This window comes from Rhincodon typus, chromosome 28 (assembly GCF_021869965.1).
Source record: "Rhincodon typus isolate 14 chromosome 28, sRhiTyp1.1, whole genome shotgun sequence".
Taxonomy (NCBI): Eukaryota; Metazoa; Chordata; class Chondrichthyes; order Orectolobiformes; family Rhincodontidae; genus Rhincodon; species Rhincodon typus.
In genome coordinates, this window is record NC_063359.1 from 26,748,090 (window position 1) to 26,768,589 (window position 20,500).

Below are 20,500 nucleotides of genomic sequence, written 5' to 3' on the forward strand. Positions count from 1 at the left end.
TAGCACTTTAATCAGTCCATTCCATACACCATAGGTGTATACCTGCTATCTAGAACCACCCAATTGAACAAATATTTGTTTGGCACTACAGTACTTAAGTATTGCTTTTAAAAAAAAAAGACTGTGTCAGAGCTTTATATCTTGCACTTATCAGGACATTTTGCAAGAATACCTAACCAAAGGGAAATCCAACATTTATACTGCATGAGGGGGGAGTGCTGATTGGTTGGCACATGGATTTTGAAAGGGGCATTTCCAAAGAGAATGTACCTATTAATGCTGATTGACAGTTAACTGCCAGGGTTTGTTAAATTTTAAACTAGGCAGGTTGACTATGATTTGATCAGGGTATTACTTTGAGAAATGAGCCAGAGAATGACTGTCAGAGATTTTCTTGAGTTGAGACAATGGCAGTATGTGTACATGTTCTTTCTATGTGCAAAGAACAGTTCCCTGTGCAGTTCCAGTATGCACAGATACACCACTGTGAGCACGATTGACAATGCTAAATTGTTTGTCAGCAAAATTCTTTGAACTCTCAACATTATCCAGAAAACGTTGTCCAATTCAGAACCACAGCTAATGTTAGACATTGTTGCAAGTTTTCTAAGTGTGAACCGATTAGATATGTCTGTACTGTTGCTTGTTTTGAAAAGCTGAATGGGCAAACGGTTTGATACAATCCACTAGTGACACTGAAATTGAAATACCACGTTGCTCACTTGTGATAGGCAGGATGCCTTTTTGATTGACGGCAGGATCCTTTTTGTGGCAAATGTGACTCATTGTTACTCTGTAGTTGGAAATGTGAAACAGCTAGCTTCACTTACGGCTCAAGATTTTGAGATACCTTGACCTTTCAGGATAACCTGAGACAGACTTGGAATTTCCCAGGACCCAGGGTAACTCCTTTAGGATCTTTCATGAGTTTGCGTGATGGACAATGAATAATGATCTGATCAGGATAGCCATTACCTTGCAGGACGGCTTTGGCCCACCATACATCAGAATCAGGTTAGCAGGGTGAACAAATAGCTCAGACCCTGTTTAAGAGGTTTCCGGTAAGGCCAAGCTTATAGCATATGGAGCTGTAGGAATCCCAAATGTGTATGCTGCCCAGTGAATATAGGATTGAGGTAGACTGTAGTAGGGAAACTTGCTGGCCTATTTCTCAATAGGCCATTAGAAAAGAGGGAGTTTGTTTAACTGTTCAATTTCAAAGCTTGACTGTTAACTATCAATCAGCATTAATGGGTGCATTCCCCCAGGCAAAATCTCTACCAATCAGTGTTTGTTTGCCCATCGCTACACTTCCCTCATGTAGTATAAATGTTGGTATTCCCCCTTGACTTGGAATTCTTGTGAAATATTCTGATTTAGTGTAAAGTTTCAACAAAATGGTTACGCATATCGTCAAATTGAACAAATCTATGACTAGGACACTCGTTAACAGGCTAAAAGATCTGGTGACCTGTAAAATTCCTTCTGACTGTCAGTGTCATCCTCCTTTCGTACTTTCCATGTCACTGGTCATCCCAAAAACCTTGTTATTGCTTTTTGGGCAATTTCCCATATTGATACTTTGAGTCCTATCTGAAGCATCCACAGATTATCCCTTGGTTATTCCTGAGGTTTTTCCTTCTTCCATACTTGCCCGACTGTTGCTGCCTGTTATCGTTGTCAAAAAAGCTTTTATCTCATTCTTATTTATAATTCCCCTTTAGTGCAACTGTTTGATCTGCAAATGCAAATGGACTCAACACTGCTAGCATTATATATTCTATTTTTGCTGTCAATACTGATGGGAATCTTTGTGCCATAAAAGAAACTGTTGATGAATGCTTTCCCAAAATATATCTTTTACAGTGTCAGCCATCCGATCTAGAAGTATGTTTTGAAACTCTCTCCGGTCAGGGCCATGGGCTTATCCGTGTTTGACATTATTCTTGTAAAATCTACCAATCTGAAGGCAAGTACAGATGTTATGATTTCCAACTGGAATCGCTGCAAAACTTGCATACAATTAATTCAATCCCATGATGGATTCCTCGATGGAAAGATCAGCTCACTGTTTGAATTTTTCAGATTCTGACAAAACCTCATAGCCATTCACAAGTCACCTTTCAAATAAATTTTATCCACAGAGTGGTTCAGCTTCTAGTTCAGAGAACACTGCAGCTGATTTTACTTATGGCAGGAGGGGAGTGCACCTGGGCTATTCCTTGCTTTCTCTTCAATAGAGATACAACCATGCATTGGTGTTATTCTTCAATTGGTCATAAGGTTCTGATTGACCAAATAGTAATAAAAATTCATATCCTGACACCTTTTATTTAGACCTGGTTCCAGTCGGCTTCTCGCAAATATTTTCCCAACACCCATTAAAAATCAACTTCAAATGTATGATTGAATATTCGGGTTCTGTTACATATGCTTTATTGTGATACTTACATTTTTGAGCTAATCTGAACAGCTCTTTGTAAACAGGTATAACATTTCTGTTGTGTAGAATTTACAGTACTAATGAAACTTAGTGTATAGGAATATAGCAGCTATGCCCTTGGGTTTTGAAAAGTTCTCATGGCAGCTTTTTGAAGAACGAGAAATGCTCATGTTACTTTTGCCTTGGATAGATGGGCCAAATGCTAGAAAATGGGATTAGAATAGTTAAGTGGGTGCAGACTTGATGGGCTGAAGGGTCTTTCTCTGTGCTGTAGGTCTCGGTGACTCTGTAGGTGACTTGATTCTGGTTAACATGGATCGATTTATTAGCTAAGATCTTCTGCAACATACACATTATTTTTGACATTTGCTTGAGGAAGGCTTTCCCATCAGTAGCTATTTAAAAATAGCACATTATTTGGGGAAAAAAGTACAACTAACTGGACATAGTTTTTAGTCAACAAGGTGCAGAGCTGGATGAACACAGCAGGCCAAGCAGCATCATAGGAGCAGAAAGGCTGACGTTTCGGGCCTAGACCCTTCATCAGAAAAATTTTTCTGATGAAGGGTCTAGGCCCGAAACGTCAGCCTTTCTGCTCCTATGATGCTGCTTGGCCTGCTGTGTTCATCCAGCTCTGCACCTTGTTGTCTCAGATTCTCCAGCATCTGCAGTTCCTACTATCTCTGATGGTTTTTAGTCAGTTTACTATTGTTTATGTTCCAGAAAGTGTATGGAATACTTTAAATTTAGACTTGACTTTTAATTGAGTTTTTAATTATATCCAAAATGCCAGCGTTCGTACTGTGGCCACATTTATCCAGCAGCAGAAATTAGGCCCCTTCAGGGAAGCATTGCAGTGGAGGAGTTATCCTGTTTGGAGTTTTAGTTGCACTGAAAGTTTTTTTAAATGATGCTACAGCCTCCGCTAGCGCGAGGAATATCTTACCTTTTTTGCTTGATGTCCTCCCACGGCAGAATCTGAAAACTCGATCACATGTTGAAGTTGATTTTTGTCGGGTAATTTAGTTTTTGGAAATAATTTTCCAAAATTTGTTTAAAAGGATAAGTTGGATTTATGGCATTACGAAGTTGGTTAATATTGTAGAGATTTATATAGAATTTTATCAATGGAAAATTCAGCATGATCAATTCAAATGTTGTACTAAACAGATGCTGACAACCCAAGCTCAGTGAATTTTAGGCCTTATTATGTTGTTGTATTGATGTTAAGGTAAAAGTGAATAGCTTAGAGAATGAGCTTTTACATTTTATACACCCAGTTGCTCCACCAAACTCGTATGCATTGTCATGTCGGTGCCTAGTATGGAAACAGTTATTACCACTGCATGGCCAAACTCATGTCTGTCTTCTCTCTGCAGCTTCATGTCTCCGGTCTATTGAACGAGTAGGCATGGAATTTGCAAAACCCTCCACCCTTCGGAAAATATTGCCATGTTCGTAGTCTATTGGATTGCCTCACAGAGCAATGCAATTAGTGAAAATAAACTCTAGTCAAGGCAAAATGGATCTCTGAAATCTACTTGCTCTCAAGGCTGAAAATCTGTTTGTTTGTAAAGATCAAAATATTTTTGTGTATCGGAACACAGGAGACCAAGTTATCCCTTGAGGCTGCATCATTCAGTAAGATCTGATGTTTAACATCAACTCTCTTTTTATCCATCTCTGTAGATTTTCCTTTAATTCCATAAAATCTACCAATCTCTGTGTTGAATATACTTGATAGGTGAGCATCCTGACCTATCCGGAACAGACAATTCCAAAGTATTTCCTTCTGAGTCCTAATCCTTATCCTGAGATTATGACCCTGATATTGGACTCTCCAGACAGGGAGAACAGCCATTCAGCAAACCCTGTAATAGTTCCGTACATTTCAACGAGATCAGATCTCCAAGCTATCAAAGAATTAAGCCAGAGAACTTTTAAGTTCTCAGCTAAATTATGCACTCCTGCATTTGGATCCACCCCACCTTGTCAATTTCCGAATTCAGCTTGTTCCTTGTGTGCAGCTGCCTTGAGTTCAGCCAGATTTGGAGTGGTTCTGGATACTGAAGAAAAACCTTTTTGTAAAGTTCTGGTACATTCATGCAGAGCTCCTCACAACAAATCAACTTTTGACGTCTCTTTTTTTTTCTTTTTTCCAGAGCAGTGCTGTATACAATAAATTAGAAGGTGGCTCATTTTATATGCATGTTGACTGTGAGGGTTTAAGTAGCAGCTCTGGGTAATCTGCTGATCCTCGTTAGTTATGTTGTTTTATTTTGCGAATTGAATGGGTAAAGAATTCATCCATGAGTTTCCTCCAGTCTTCATTCTTTTGAAGCCATACTTCAGTCTGTATTCAAAGAAACAGCAATGTGCCCCTTTACATGCTTTATAAATAGATGTGTGCGTCCTTGAACCTTTTTGAAGACCTTGTATATACACCATTGTAACAAAATGTAATCTGTAGACCATCAATCACTGGTTTTCTATTTCTGTTGTGTTTGACAAATTTGAATGACACCAATACTTACAGTAGAAACAAGCTGAATTATGTATTTTGAGTTGGGGCTAATAGAAATTATATCTATCTCATGAATTAGCCCACAGTGTGCTGAGGGAGATTCAAATTTTTGAAATGACTATTGTTTGATTTCAATGCTGTTTTATTACTTTAACATTTACACAACCGGCTGGATTGTTTCTGCAATATTTCAGTATGTCTTGCAGGATGTAGCTGATAATATGAGAGGCTGAATTTATTTACTGTTCCTACTTTCTCTGCAGTAGGTATAGGGGAACGGGATCAGATTCATCATGGCTATAAAAAAGTCTCTTGCATATCAAGAGTGAAATAGAGAGGGTTTAAGATCCACTGAAGCTATTGAGTAGATAAAGTAAGGCATATCCAATCAGTCTGACTCTGTGTATTTGACTGCCTTGCCTAAATTGCAAAAAAAAGATTTAGCATGAAAAAGAACAATTGAAATGGGTACTCTACAGTTGAACCTTCCACCTGGCTGGTTTTCTTAATTTGATTAGAAGTTGTTTTAAAAGAATTTTTGAATGCCCGAAATGCAAAAGGGCTTTAGGCAAATAATTTCCAAATGTTTTTGGAAGAGAGAAGTTTTGAATTACCTTGACCCTTTGAACTGGTCATTTAGTCTGAATTTAGTGGTGAGCGGTACTGACCTTGAGAAAAAGCTGAACTCCAAAGTCTAGCAGTCCCCATGCCAACCATTTCACCTTTACCCATATCTCCCTTTCCAATCTTTCCCTTTCCACTTTTCCCCATTCAGCCTTTTCCCTGTCCCCTATACCCCATTTCCCTTTCCCTTCTCCTTTTCTCCCCACGCCCTGCCATTTCTCCCTTTCTTCTTTTTCCCCCTTCCCTATCTCTTCTATCCCTTTTTCCTAGCCCCTTTCACCCCCTCCCTCTACTTTTCCCACCTACAATGAAAACAAATGTTGGATAAGAGTGTTGAATCTCAACTTGATATATTTATTTCTTGGGAAAAAATCCAATGATTTCTCTGACCAAGCAGACTGGTAAAATAATTTAAAGTTGAATTCTATATGAAGGTCAATAAACTTCTGGACAGGAACAACTTATTTCTTTTAATCACAGAGATGCAGTGAAACTTTTGAACTGTTTTAAAATATTGTTGAAGCCACTTTGCCTTCATTCAATTAAACGTGTACCAGATTGTTAGTGAAGATGCTTGTTTTCAAATAGCAGAGAAACAAGCTTGAATGTGAATTAATTGTTGTCATAGAGTCAGAGTTGTACAGTGCCGAAACAGACCCTTCGGTCCATCTCGTCCATGCCGAACAGATATCCTAAATTAATCTAATTCCATTTGCCAGCACTTGGCCCGTATCTCTCTAAACTCTTCCAATTCAGAGAGCCATCCAGATGCCTTTTTAAATGTTGAAATTGTACCAGCTTCCACCACTTCCTCTGGCAGCTTGTCTCATACATGCACCACCCTCTGTGAAAAAGTTGCCCATTGTGTCCCTTTTAAATTGTTCTCCTCTCACGTTAAACCTATGCCCCTCATGATTTTATAAACCTCTATAAGGTCAGCCCTCAGCCTCTGACCCTCCAGGGAAATTAGCCCCAGCTTATTCAGCTCTCCCTATAGCACAAACCCTCCAACCCTGGCAACATCCTTGTAAATCTTTTCTGAATCCTTTCAAGTTTCACAACATCCTTCCTTTAGCAGGAAGACCAGAATTGAATGCAGTTTTCCGAAAGTGGTCTAACCAATGTCTCTGTACAGCCACACATGACCTCCTACAACTTGTGGACTAATTTCAGCTGAAATTGAAATGACTTAAAATAGCTTCTTTGTTAATAGCCAGTGTCTATCCTTCTGCCGTACTCCAGACAATAAGATCATAAGAGATAGGAGCATATGTAGTCCATTCAGCCATTGAGTCCTTTCTGTCATTCTATGAAATCATGGCTGATCTGATCATCCTCAATTCCATTTGCTGTCTTTTCCCCACATAAACCCTGATTCCCTTAATGATTACAAATCTCTGCGTCTCAGCCTTGAATATACATGATAACACAGACATTTTGGGAATATGATTTCTCAATAAGGGGGTTACGGTTTGGTACTTCAATTGTTGAAAATTTCCTGAGATCATGAAAACTGTTGTATAAGTGCAGGTCATTCTTCTTTGTAATAATTATGGTTGAAGTATTTTAATATTTGTGGCAGCCTAATATTTATCTCATTGTACTATTTAGTTTTGTGAGCGTAAATGGCAGCAATGTATGCATGTGTGCTCCATAATTTGCAATTACTTCACTGTAGGAACATTATAGTGTACTGTGTTTTTGAGTTATAGTCAGCAATATTTAGGATGCAGATGGTTCTGCTTTTTGCCTTTCTAAATTTCTGTGATGGGGACACATTGTGGTCTGTATCACTGCAGAATAATGAAAACCTTGGTGCAGCTGCTTTTCATCTGTAATGTGTTTGGTTGGGAAATGGATTAATTCTTAGCAGTGGTTTCCTGGAGTTTAAAATATGAGAGAAAAAAAACAACTGAAATGGTACAATAATACCATCATCCTGACTGATATTGCCTATTACAATTGCTACAGCCAACGAATAGACGACAAGAATATGAAACTGATGTGATGTTCTAAATCTGATTATTCAGAAAATCAAAAGCCTTGCATATGGTTTATGTAAATATTGTGAAAGCACAATGTCACCTTTTATTTTAGCACTATTTTATAGGCATTCTGTACACACCAGGAAATGCCTGGAATGCTTTTTGCAAATGTTACCACGTGCGGTTAAAATGTTTTGCAATACCTTTCTGACAACAAAACCTGGTACAATTAGTAACATTTGTAATTAATATAATACATTGTCAAAGCCATTTGCCTTTTAGTTTATTAATAGGATAATATGTGTACTTTGCTTTTGATTTACTGAATAATTATAGAACATCATGTCAGTTTCATGTTCATGTCCATTCATTGGATGTAGCAATTGTGATAGGCAATATCAGTCAGGATGATATTACTGTACCATTTCAGTTTTTTATATTTTATGTCACCGTTAATGATGAAATTGATTTGAGACATGATTTAGCATATGAAGTTCAGTATTCAGGCTTTTATCCACGTAACTTTGAAAAATGCTCGTGTATATGAAATGCTTTGAGATCTCTTACTGACATGATAAGGTCTTCAACAAATACAGGTATTTTAGCTTTGTTTCAATTTTGAAAGGCCGTGTTGTTTAGAAACTACCGATGAATGAATGAATGAATGAATGAATTTTTCAAGAGCTTAAATACAGCTCTCTGCATTAGCCACGAGAGGAAGGAGACAGAGGTGCATCTCCTGACATCAGATCTAGAATTTTTCCACAGGCCCTTAATCTATCAACTTGGTTGCAAAGTAATAATTTGCCACTATGGTGACAAGCATTGGATACTTACCTCTATCTAACATAATCAGTGGAAAAAGCACCAGCTCTTGTGGATAAACCAGGCTGCTGAAACTTGGGTCAGAGTTATTTGGGGTGTTTTCAACCTTTCCATGCTCGTCGTGCTTTTCTGAGGAGCAAAAGATAGAGAGAATTGCAAATAAACCCCAGAGTAATCCATTATCCTCCGGGTTTTGAATTCAGATTGAACTCGACACCATCCCTATTATAACATGCAAGAACCAACTAACGGTTAGAGTCAGATCGATGTCGGAAAAATCACATGCTTGGTGACTGTTATAAAGTGGAAGTTGACCACCCCCTCTCCCGTCTGAGAACTAAAACTGAAACCCCCAAAGAGGAGTGTCTCATCCTATAATCTAGGAGTGTGAAAAGTGGTGTAACCTGCCTTTCAGCAACTTCTAGTGCTTAAATAAAATAAACCCCGACACTCACTTTATAATCAACAAGTAGCAATTTATTTATTTAACTCTGACAATGAATAAATTAATTAAACTATTAACAAACTGAATAAATCCCTTTTAACTACTAACTATTCCTGAATAAAACCAGATTCTAATGGTATGCTCTTCCAATAAATACGAATCTCACTTGTATAAAATAATTTTAAAAAACTTAGTCTCTCAAAATTATAGCCAGGTTACATGTCTTCCAGAATGCTCTCTGCCTTCTCCATCAAATGTTCTGTCAGGAACACCTTCTCTGTCGATTTTTCGGTCAGTAATATTAATTAGTTGTGCTGTAGGTACCTTTTGATTTGATTTCGATAGTGCTTTCTTTAAATCTTAGTAAAGTGTGACAGCCAGTAATTCTCTCTTGAGAGCTGTTAACTCTGAAAGATTGCAGTTTGCTCTCCTATCTTTGTCCAACTGATGTCTTTTATATCCTTGATGACATGTCAATTTCTTACAATAGGATAAGTCCTATGTTGTTAAAACCCTCAGATTTAAATTTAATTGGTTTTTGGTATCTCAGTGCCTGGTTCAAATTGTTTGGCTAAATTCAAAACTTATTGTCCTGATAACAAAACAAAACTGCTGCTTAGCCTGTTAATTGCACGGCCTTTTGATACAAATGTTTCAATTTCGGTGCTCTCTGTACTTGCAAACTTTTAAGCTGCTCACAGACCTCCTTGTTGAATCTCTAAGCATAGAAAAAGCACATCATCTTTTAAAGGGACCAAACACTGCTTTCCTCCTAGCATTTTACAAACACTGATATTTTACAAACGTGAAATTCGATCGTCATGCCTCCCATTCCATACAAACTCTACCCAACTTCTCAACACAAGTTGACGCTTTGGAACAGAACTTTTATTCTTACAGAGGATGTAGCTACAACCCACACCTAATTGCCCCTGAAGTGATTGGTACTCTAGGCCATTTCAGAAGGTAAAAGTTTAACATGCTTCTGTGGGTCTGAAGTCCCATGTAGGCTAGAACATTGAAGGATGGCAGATTTCCTTATCTTAAGCATTGGTGAACACATTGTGTTTTCATGACAATTGACAGTGGTCACATGGTCACCATCAGCCTAGCTGCTTCTTTAAATGCAGATGTTAATGATAACAAATTTCACCATGTGACATGGAATTTGATCCGGCATCCAGACCATTAGCATAGGGCTCTAGATTACCAGTTACCACTATGCTACCACACCCCAATAGTCCATAGTATCTCAAGTGTTTTAAAATTGGCTGAGGGTCGTCACATGACATTAAAAGTCTGATAGAGTGGGTAAGTTTACAGCTCTTGGGTCACTTGGTCAGAGGCTATGTTGTGGAGGTGTGGAGTAAACGGCGCAGTACAGGAGTTTGAACTGTAGCCCAAGTTTGAAGACCATACCCCACTGTGCAGGCCAACAAGGTGAAAGATAAAACACTCCTCATATAATAGATTTCAGAATCAAAGGACGGACTGTAGTCAATAAAATGACTGGCTGATCAAATTGGAGCCCACTTACTGCAGTTGGAACACCCATCAAAACAAATGTGGTGATGAATAATGACTAGAGCTGTGAAGTCATGCCACAGAATGGGAGAAATAGAATCAAGCAGACTGACACCTGATCTTGGTTTGTGGTAAATTGAACAAAATGGAACAGCATTTAGCATGTGGTTAATTATGTATGTGGTTTTTAAAAAAGATGGAATATGCAAAACCAAAGCAATTCCATTTTCATCTGCTCAGGAAGAAACAAAAATGAATGCTGATGAGAGCTGCCAAGAGTGAAGGATTTTATTGTAAGGATGTGTTTTAAAAATGCTGGATGAATGCTCAGCTGGCTTCAAAATTAATTAAGGAACGGCTTCTTGGACACCAGATCTAATTGCTCAAGTTAATGCTGTGAAAGTATTGGTAGCTGTCAGTACATCACTGCCCAATTGAAATTTTCAGTTGCTATTCAGAAAAGCATGGGTTGATCATTTGAGAAGATGTTAATCCAACTGTGAAATTTGGGACTGCAGACTCCCTTGTCTGAAGTGAACAAAATTGATCAGTTGGATTTATAAGACAAATCCTGCAGATTTCATATCCATGTTAATGGTAACAGTTTGCTGATAGGAAGCATTGAATTTGCTTTTTTTCACAACTTCTGGGATTAACAACAAATCATGGGATTTCAACTCTCTCCGACTCTACTGAAATCTTTCGGGTCAAAGCATCTTCTTCCCATTCATATTTGCAGGCTAGTTTCACCACATGTTGACTTGCTGTTTCAAAAGCTTCCTTCTTGGGATGTGGGCAAGTCAACGTTTACTGTCCCCAACCCCATCTCCCTCAGCCCTCTCCCAGATCCTTTGGGAAGAGTTTGATGGGTCGTCTTGAGCTGCTGCAGTCCTGGCGGTGACGATACTCCCACAGTTAGTTGGGAAATTGCAGGGTTCTGGCCCAGCAATGATGAAAGAGTATAAGCTATACCCAGTGCAGAATGCTACGTGACCTGTGGGGAACTACTTCAGTGCTGTGCAAGTTGCAAACATCAGAGTAAATTGCATGTTTTCAGCATATTTCATAGCTGAACTGTTTGGATGATGGAGAGGCTTTAACCCACCAGGAAGTGAACTACTCATCACAAAGTATTCAACCTGTGCTCTGTGGTGTTTATGTGGCAAGATGTGTTCAGCTACTGGTCAGTGCTGTAGTGTATACGTGTGTATTTGTATCTCAATATGGAATAGGGAAACATGTGCAGACAGTCTGAATGTTTTTGAAACTGACTGCAAACTGTTATAGTCCCACAGCATCATATGACAATGTTATATAGATTGTCCTCTCCTCTAAATATGCATTTCTTTGTTAATTTATTTTTCCTGTATACAGTTTAAAAGAGTAATTCAGTACCTCCAGTTCTGAGATTTATTTTCCGCAGGATTTCCCAGGGGTTGCCATGGAAATCCATCAAATCTGAGTTGCTTGTCCCTCTGCGCTTAACTCCAAATAGATTGAACTGGTAGAAAAAGCTGGAAAGAATGCATTGATTCCAATTGGGAGTCAGGGAAAAAGCAAAGCTGTCTGGCTGGTGTTTTGTTCGGTAATGCTGACAGCAGCTCAGTACGTGGAGCGCTCAACTAAGTTACACTATAGAAACTGGCTTCTGGAAGTAATTTGTCTAATCTGGAGAGATTAGCCAAAATTGAAGACATTCCCCCAGGGAATGTGAATTTACAAAACTGGGATTATAAAGTGGTGTGCTTGCTATTAACAGAAAGGTGTATTTAATTGTTTTCAGAATGAACCTATTTCAATGTTGCTGTGGCTAAGACCTGTGTTGTAAGGTTACAATTGGTACAAACTGCTTTGACAAACTCTGAAGGTGGCCGTGATTATTGCAGCTCTGTCAGTTCTTTCTGTGAAGTGACAGTCACTTTGTGTTCTTGGCAATCACCACAAATCGATACTGGGTTAGAAAAGCACAGCAAATAATTTGTGTATGGACTAAGCATTTCATTGGAATTAGGGATTGACAATTGTCATGATGATATATGATATGTGCAAAAGAAATGAAGCCTGGAGTAAATCAAAACTGAAAGATAGAGAAGCAGTAGGCACTATACAGTGTATCATAATGATCCTCATTAAATATCCCTTGGAGCTCTGAAATTTGTCACCAGTGGCATATGCAGTGAGTTTACATGCTCCATCTGAGGTTCCCAAATTTTTTCCTACTGGAAAGACAATGTCTTTTTATTTGTGTTTTTTAAGAAAAAACTATAGATAGAAAGCAGGAATTTATAGATCAGTTGGCCCACCATCTGTCATAGCATCTATTATTAAGGAGATTATAACAGGACATTTAGATAATCAATGCAATCAGACAAAGTCAACTTGGTTTTGTGAAAGGAAAATGGTGTTTCACTAATTTTAGGTTTTTTGAGGAAATAACAAGCAATGTAGTTCAAGGCGAGCCTGTGGGTGTGGTGTATTTAGATTTCTCATCAAATGTGTCCTATTAAAGATTACCACATGATCAGAGTTCTTAGTATGGGGGGAAAATATCAAAAGGGACAGCGGATCAGTTTAATTCAAAGGACGCAAAAGTCCCAGAAGCCTGACTTCCAATTTTAAATTCTGCTTTAACCCTGCTTATGACAATGTTTTTACATTTACTTCTCCCACTTCCCCAAAAAAATCATCTTTGCAAAGACTAATTTTGTTTGAACAAATCCTCCTGAGAAGTACCCAACTCTAGAGGGATCATTTAGGCTAAATACACATTTAACTTCCAGAATGTCCTCACTATGTTTGGTGCCCCTGTTGGAGGATGAATAAGCACTTCCTTCTTGAGCTGATCTACAATATATCAATTGATCTATGCTACCGAGCATCTGTTACTAACAAGATAAAGAAAATTTTGAAATTTGCTTTCCCTGCCATTTGTGAATCTGCTGTTTTTTTTTGGTTCCCCAGTTTTGTTTTCCATGCTACGAGCCTTAGCTTGTTAATCCCCTGAACAGACCCCTTTTCCGTACATACCAATCTCAGATACAGAGCTTCTTGTCCCCTACCTGGCACCTCTGTGTACATCCCGAATTCTCTCCAGTTTTGTGATTCTTTGTTGGCATCTTTCATTAACTTATCTTCTAGGTTTTACATGGCCACTAAGACTTCCCAATCACATGGCCTCCGATCCTGATGGTATTCCTGGCTTCAAATGTATTTCTTGTCCTTGTGGGACTGCACTCTCTATCTTGCTTTCTGTCTATTTCTGGACTGCTACTATTTGATCTCCCCTTCTTATTAATGCATTTTCTTTCTGGTTCATGATCTCATTCGAGGGACATGTTCACTCCAGGACCTACTGCTTAAACTTGCACTGTGTTTACTTGTGTTCTATCTCTGTACTTCATGTTCCTAATCTGTTGTCATAACCTCCTGACCTTCCTCCTGTACATTCACCAAGACTTTGCATTTTCTAGTGGTTTTCCCTGCTCTACTTATAATAGCTGCAATTTGTCCATTGACTCGACCTTTCTGTTAAGTATTTGATCTAGGCACACACTTTTTGCAGTTGTCATTTAAGATCAACGGTGTCATATTGACCATCGGAACTGATATGTCCATCATAAGACAAACTCTCAATTTTGGCATTTGATCCTCATAGCTGTGCAACATTTGTGTATGAGAGGTACCTGCTCCTTGTTATTTCCTACAACTGCTTCAGAATCTGCAAATTGGTAATCCATATCAAACAACCTTGAAAAGTGTACCTGAACAGTCTGTACAATTATTATTTATTCTGTCTTCAACATTAACCTTCCCTGGTATTCTCCATTCTTTTAAGACCCCTCTTACTTATCATAGACCATATCTTACTGATTGAAACTGGTTTCCAATGGCCTTACTTTAGAACTTAAGACTCACTGAAATCTCTGAGACTTTGGCTGTGATGAAAGCTTTCCTCTCTCTGCATTCTGTGCATTCAAATAATCCAACAAAGTGAAACTAATTGTAGCCTCTTGGAAGCTGATCACATATTACTGATTGAACTTGAGTATGCCTGCCTGTTCCTAACTAACTGACATGGACAGTATACTTCATTCATCTGTAATGAATTTAACACTTACAGTAACTAGTGCAGGAAAGTTTGGCTGATCTACCAATATTTTATGAACCATTTTGTCTACTACTGCACAGTTCCTTTCTCATGCTCCATTGCTAAAAGGGTTTGCTGCAGCACATTTATATTGTGTTCATAGACACCGACATCTCTAAATTCATGTTAGAAAATTCTCTCCTATGTCAGTGGTCAATGTCCAGTCCCTATCCACTTTTTGATGACCGCATCCACAATTATTTTCTTGTCTTTACTGTGTGCTATTGTTGATTGACGGAAGTTTAGTTGCCAAACCAACAAAGTGTAATATTAAAATAATTTTCTTCTTTGTTCCATACCTCCTACATCCATAGCCACTAACTTCTTGAAATATGGGTAGACTTAGTCTAGGCCTACATTGTGTCCTTAGCCATTTCTTGCACATCTCGCATGTATCATTGATATCTTGTATGAGTTTATCATACACCCACCCCTTATTCCTCCATCCTTTATTAATCCTTCCAGAGGAAGAATGGGGGAAATTGCTGATGTCATTTTAACACAATTGATTTTGTCTTCTAAATTTCTGATTTGATGTCAATAACACTCCTTTAGTGGAGAGATTACCTTCCATTAAAGAAATTCAATTGTGGCCTGAATAAGTAAATTGCAAATTCATAGATTTTCCAAATACAAAAACTTCATCATTTGCCAACTCAAGTGTCATTTGTACTTTTATTGATTAATCTATTTAATGATAATGGTTTTTCACTGGACATTACATCCATGTTAATAAAATGATTGATTCAGACGATTTTACAATGAATGACCACCTCTTTTAGTAGATTTTAGTGTGTTATCATCTCCAGATATGGAACTAGTGAAACTCTCCAATTCCTTAACTTTGTCCCAATCAATATTAACTCGGGGCCCAGGTATCATTTTACCTAATTATTCCATACACTGTAGACATGCATCCAATGTCTAATACTGCACAAGTGAAAGATTCTGTCACCTCTGCATTCATTTCTGTGCTGAAGCTTCTTGCAAACAATGCAATGCACTGTCTTTGATCCAAATCTCCATCTTCTTCCTCTGAATCCTCAGTTTCATGTCTAGTTTCAGATACTGTATGATATCTTTGGGACAGTTAATGACATAATGGCACTTTGAAACAAACTTGAGACACTGATTTACTACAGCCTGAACATTTCGGGGGTTCCTTCTCTTATTGTAAATCTCAGTTCATTTTTTGCTTCTCCAAATTATCAATGGCATTTCTGTCCTCATATCTATTAGATACAGCTCTCCTTCTGGCCTGTCATCTGGGGCCTGGATGAGATGCTGCATTGTGTCTTGTAGGTGCTACACTTTGCTGCCACTGTATCTCAACGGTATATGGGGTGCTGGTCAAACTGGGCTGCTTTGTCTTGGATGTTGTTGGAATTGCACTCATCCAGGCAAATGGAGAGAATTCCATCTCACTTCTGACTTGTAGGTGGTGGAATGGCTTTGGAGAGTCTCAAGGTCAGTTTATTGTAGCAGAATTCCCAGCTTCGGGTCTGCTATGGACAATATTTACTTGGCTAATCCAGTTCAGTTTCTGATCAATGGTACAGTTGATAGTAGGGGATTCAGTGCTGATAATACAGTTGAATGTCAAAGGGAGATGATTAGAATCTGTTGTTGGAAATTTGGTACTTGTGCTGACTGAATGTTACTTGCTACTAGTCACCATAATCCCTAAATGTTGTCTAGCTAATGAACAATGACACAGCAAGTTATACTTGCAGATAAAAGAACAGGTTTGCTCGAAAGAGCCAGTCAATTTTAGCCTACCAAAAGAAAATTTTAATTGTGCTGTGCTATCCATGTGTGTGTATTAAAGTACTTACACAGTAAAACATTGTCTTTTTGTTGCAAATTATGGTGTTTGTCTTGGAATTTGCTGTCCTATTATAAGGAATAATGAGCATGAAAATATATTTGTGATACACAGTGGTTCAGGTGATTAAGTTGTAACTCCTTCCCCTTTGAGGGCTGGGAAGTGGCAATGCACCAGAGTTTCCAATGACGATAGCCAAGCAGGGTACTGTTTAATTGAAAGTCACGTGCTTCCCCACTGGAACGTTGTAGAATAAAATGTTAGAAATGATGACCATATATCTACGAGCTTGTTTTAAAAACCCATTTTATTCATGAATGTCCTTCAGGGAAGAATATTTACTGTGCATCCCTGATTCAGCTTGTATGTGACTTCTGACTCTCTCAGCAATGTGACGGACTCCGAATGGACCTCTGAAATTGACCAGCAAACCACTCCGTTGTATTCAAAAAGGTGGCTTAGCATAATCAAGGACAATAAGTTGATGCCTCGTCAGCAATGCCCACATCCCATGAAGAGGTGACTAGAACAAAATGAGATCCTTTCTCACAAGTTCTCTGCGTAGGGTATTTCTTCTTCCATTTCATTGCACATCCTTGTAAGCTCCAAGGAGGTACACAGTGTGTAGCTCGAGTTGGGAAGTCATTACTCCTTGATGCCTCAAATGACTTAATTGAGGATTCAGCTAGAAGTCATTTGTCTTGTCGGCTTACTGAGAACTAAAGGAATATTTATTTGGATATCATTCTCTGTTGACAGGAGTTGCTTGAAAGATTGTCAATGTTTGTTGGCCAGACATTGCTCATCAGTCAGCATGTTGAGAGAGTCTGCCATTTAGTCTTGAGATCTGTTTATAGGATGTAACACCTGGCTGTAACATGATAAACAGTAATACTTCTAACAAAAGTAGTGAAAGAACAGGAATAAAATGCAGGGCTTAATAGTACAACATTGACTGAGGTATATGATGAATTGTTTTACTTGATTTGAGGTACATGAAATGTTTTAGAAGGGTATAGCAGTTAAGGCTTATTTTCTAGAACATAAAGACACCTTATTATTGAGTGTGACACTGTAAACAATGCAAAACTAAACTCAGAAATTTTGCATTTGGTTTGAACTCATTTCAACAACTGTTGATAGACACTGCTGTTTGTATTGATTTCTCTCAGGCACCACAATTAAGTTACTTTTTAGATGCTGTGGCACAACAGCAAATTAATGTTGTAATGGTGAATGATGTTGTTGTGTCTTGAATGTGATCTAACATTCAAGATTGTGTTTGACAATCTCCTACAGAAGAATGAAATCAAATTATGCAAAGGACGAAACTCACTGATGATGAAGCTGCTCAATCATAGACAAATAAATATTTTTTCGCCTGAGCAATAAGCACATTTGTTTAATGTTAAACCCCTGGAAATTCTAGGTGACAGTAATAATGTTCCAATCAAAATGGAGCAATTCTGAGCTTTCACTTTGAAATTGGTTGGCTGTGTTTTCAATCCAAATACTGAACCAGCATAAGAGATGCAACTTCACCCATCAGAGTTTTTATGCGCAGAATTCCACGTTATTCTTCCTCTTTTGTTTCAAGTATTTTGTAAAAATCAGACTTAATCTTTGTAATAGGAAAAGGTCAGTCTGTGTGCTACTCTTGTTCCTCTGCTGACCATGTAATTGTAGTTCTAACAGGTTTCGACCTTGCATAGTTAGCCATCTAAGAAAAGCTTTTGCAAAATTTTTACGTGACCCTGCAAAGGCATTCAACTAATTTGCCAGAAATATGCCTGTTGTTAAAACTTGATTAATTGCATTCAACTACTTGCATCCCTGCATAACCAGAAATTCCAGAATTGTTGTAATCCATGCTGCTTTATCTATTTACACTTGTCCCTGTATCTATTAATGCAATCTTGATAGTTATTATTAGCTATGTGGTGCAAGCCACTTAGCAACTGAGATTGGATTGAGTGGTGCAGAGATTAATTTAACTGACATCTGAATGTTTGTTGATTCATCCTTTTCTCTGTCTGGATATCTCTGAAACCTGAGGCACAGCATAATGTTTCAGTAGGCCAGACATCTCAGGCCTGATATCAATTGTATTTGTTTATTTATTTCTCTGTAACTATGATTGCACTTAGTAACAAAAAATATATTCTTTGGAATTTCAACAGCTAAAATTCCACTGCAATCAATACTTTAGTGTGAATTGGTGCATTGGTTAGAAGTACGGTTCACCTTGTGGTTTTCTGGTTAACCAGATGTTTACATCAGTGACAAATCAGTAAGTAAACTTTCTGTTTTGTCCTGCTCTCTGCTCTTTCAATGCAATTTTAAATTTGTGAATCGGTTGACGTGTTGTCAATGAACTTGTTCTCAGGGGCTTGGAAGTTATGCCTTCTTTCAGTCTAACGTACAAATACATACCACTTCATGTACAGGAAGACAATTTTGCAAAATCTAAATTTGGAAATATTCGGCATAAGATTTTTACCACAATGAAAATATTTTCCATGATATTTTACAAACCATTTAAGCCATCAGTCTATCACTGTAGCTACTTAATGTCACGTCACTTTATTCAACCTTCAAAAGAAACATGCATTATACCTATGGGGCCAGCCTGGAGGAAGATTGGTTTTAGTCAGTATACATAGCGACATTGTTAATGCATTCAACAAGAACATGTCTGTTGCACCCAGTGACCTTGCTCTGGTTGCCAATAGATACAAAAGAAAAAGATTACATTAAACACAGCCTTTTGCTACATTTAAAAAGTGGTTCAAATCGGCAATTCAAGGATGAAGGGGATTGCAATCCTGATTAGATTAACAGAGGTACTTATTAACAGAGACTTGGCCTGATGTTTAGCTGAAAGAGAGCACGTGATCAGTTTTTGCATTCATGTGTGTGTAGTAGAGACAATTATTTGAACATTCGCAGCTAATGTCAGCCATCCAGGCCCACTTTGGCCTTGGACACTCATAATTTCATAACAAGCTTGTGTTGTTTGTGACAGTAATGTATATTGCGGCACTTAACATGATTTTTATTCCTGCCACTTGTTAGCAAATAAATCATCAAAGAAGATACTAACAAATGCTTACAGATGTTGTTTTTTTTAATTCTGTCTTTTCAGATAAAATTTTTAGACAGAACGTCAGACAGTTTTGAAATTTGTGTTTTTGCATTTGCTGTCGATGAGACAATAAAGATGTATTAAATTGGAGAAAATATTTTTTAAAATCCTAATTTTGGCAGAATGGTAGGTACCTATATTTGTGTTGTCCAACCTGGTATTAACTAGACAAACAAAAATATGAAACTTTGCATTTAAACAGAGGACAAATGCACTTCCTATTTCAGCATTAATGAACGAGAACATGTATCAACATGACCACAGTTTTAGGAACAGCTCTAACAACTGTAACAAACCATTTGCTCAGAATAATAGCTATATATAGGGACACAAAATTATTCTGTTTCATGTATTGGAAATAATGCCGAGAATGTTGGAAATTCAATTAGGTTAGAATCTGATTTGTTTGATATGGCATAATTCTCAAGTGTTCTGCTACTTTTATCTTAATTTTAGCTTTTCTTTTAACTGTTCAAGTTCTTTGATAAAATTTCACATATTAGCATTCATGTATATAACAACTAAATTTCTGGGACTTAATTCACCCTTGTTGATTGCAATTCTGTAGGTATCCTGAAATTTCATGTTCTTCACCTGGTAGTGTAACAGCTAGTGTAATGGTGAATTTTTGCCAGCTGACAGAAATGGATTTTTTCATAATGCTTTCCTCTTTCTTTGTCAAAGAGATTTTGAGAAATTGTGCACTGTACTCAATGATTTTTCTATGTGCTTTGACTTTGTTATGTGTATATCCAGGCTCCGGGTTAGCACGTGTGATAGACTCAGCCTGTTGTTGAGCTGTTGGTATTTGATATTCATGGGGGTTGTGTTTACCTCCTCCTTGTCATTGCCCTGTTGTCTCCTTTTCTGTTTCTTTTAATCTGGGAGGATTCCCATTGCATTCTGATGAAATGAGATTATCCATGTGTTCACATCTACCTTTGCCTCTGATTTGGAGAGTCGCTGTTTGGTTTGTTAACTCTGTTTTTCCCCAACTTCATTTGCATTGGTTG

At 37.9% G+C, this 20,500-nt stretch overlaps 1 protein-coding gene across 5 annotated transcripts in view; it reads left to right on the plus strand.

The window, feature by feature from the left end:
- Window positions 1-20,500, plus strand: part of ralgps1 (Ral GEF with PH domain and SH3 binding motif 1) — a 679,153-nt gene that overhangs the window by 70,316 nt on the left and 588,337 nt on the right. The window lies entirely within an intron of this gene.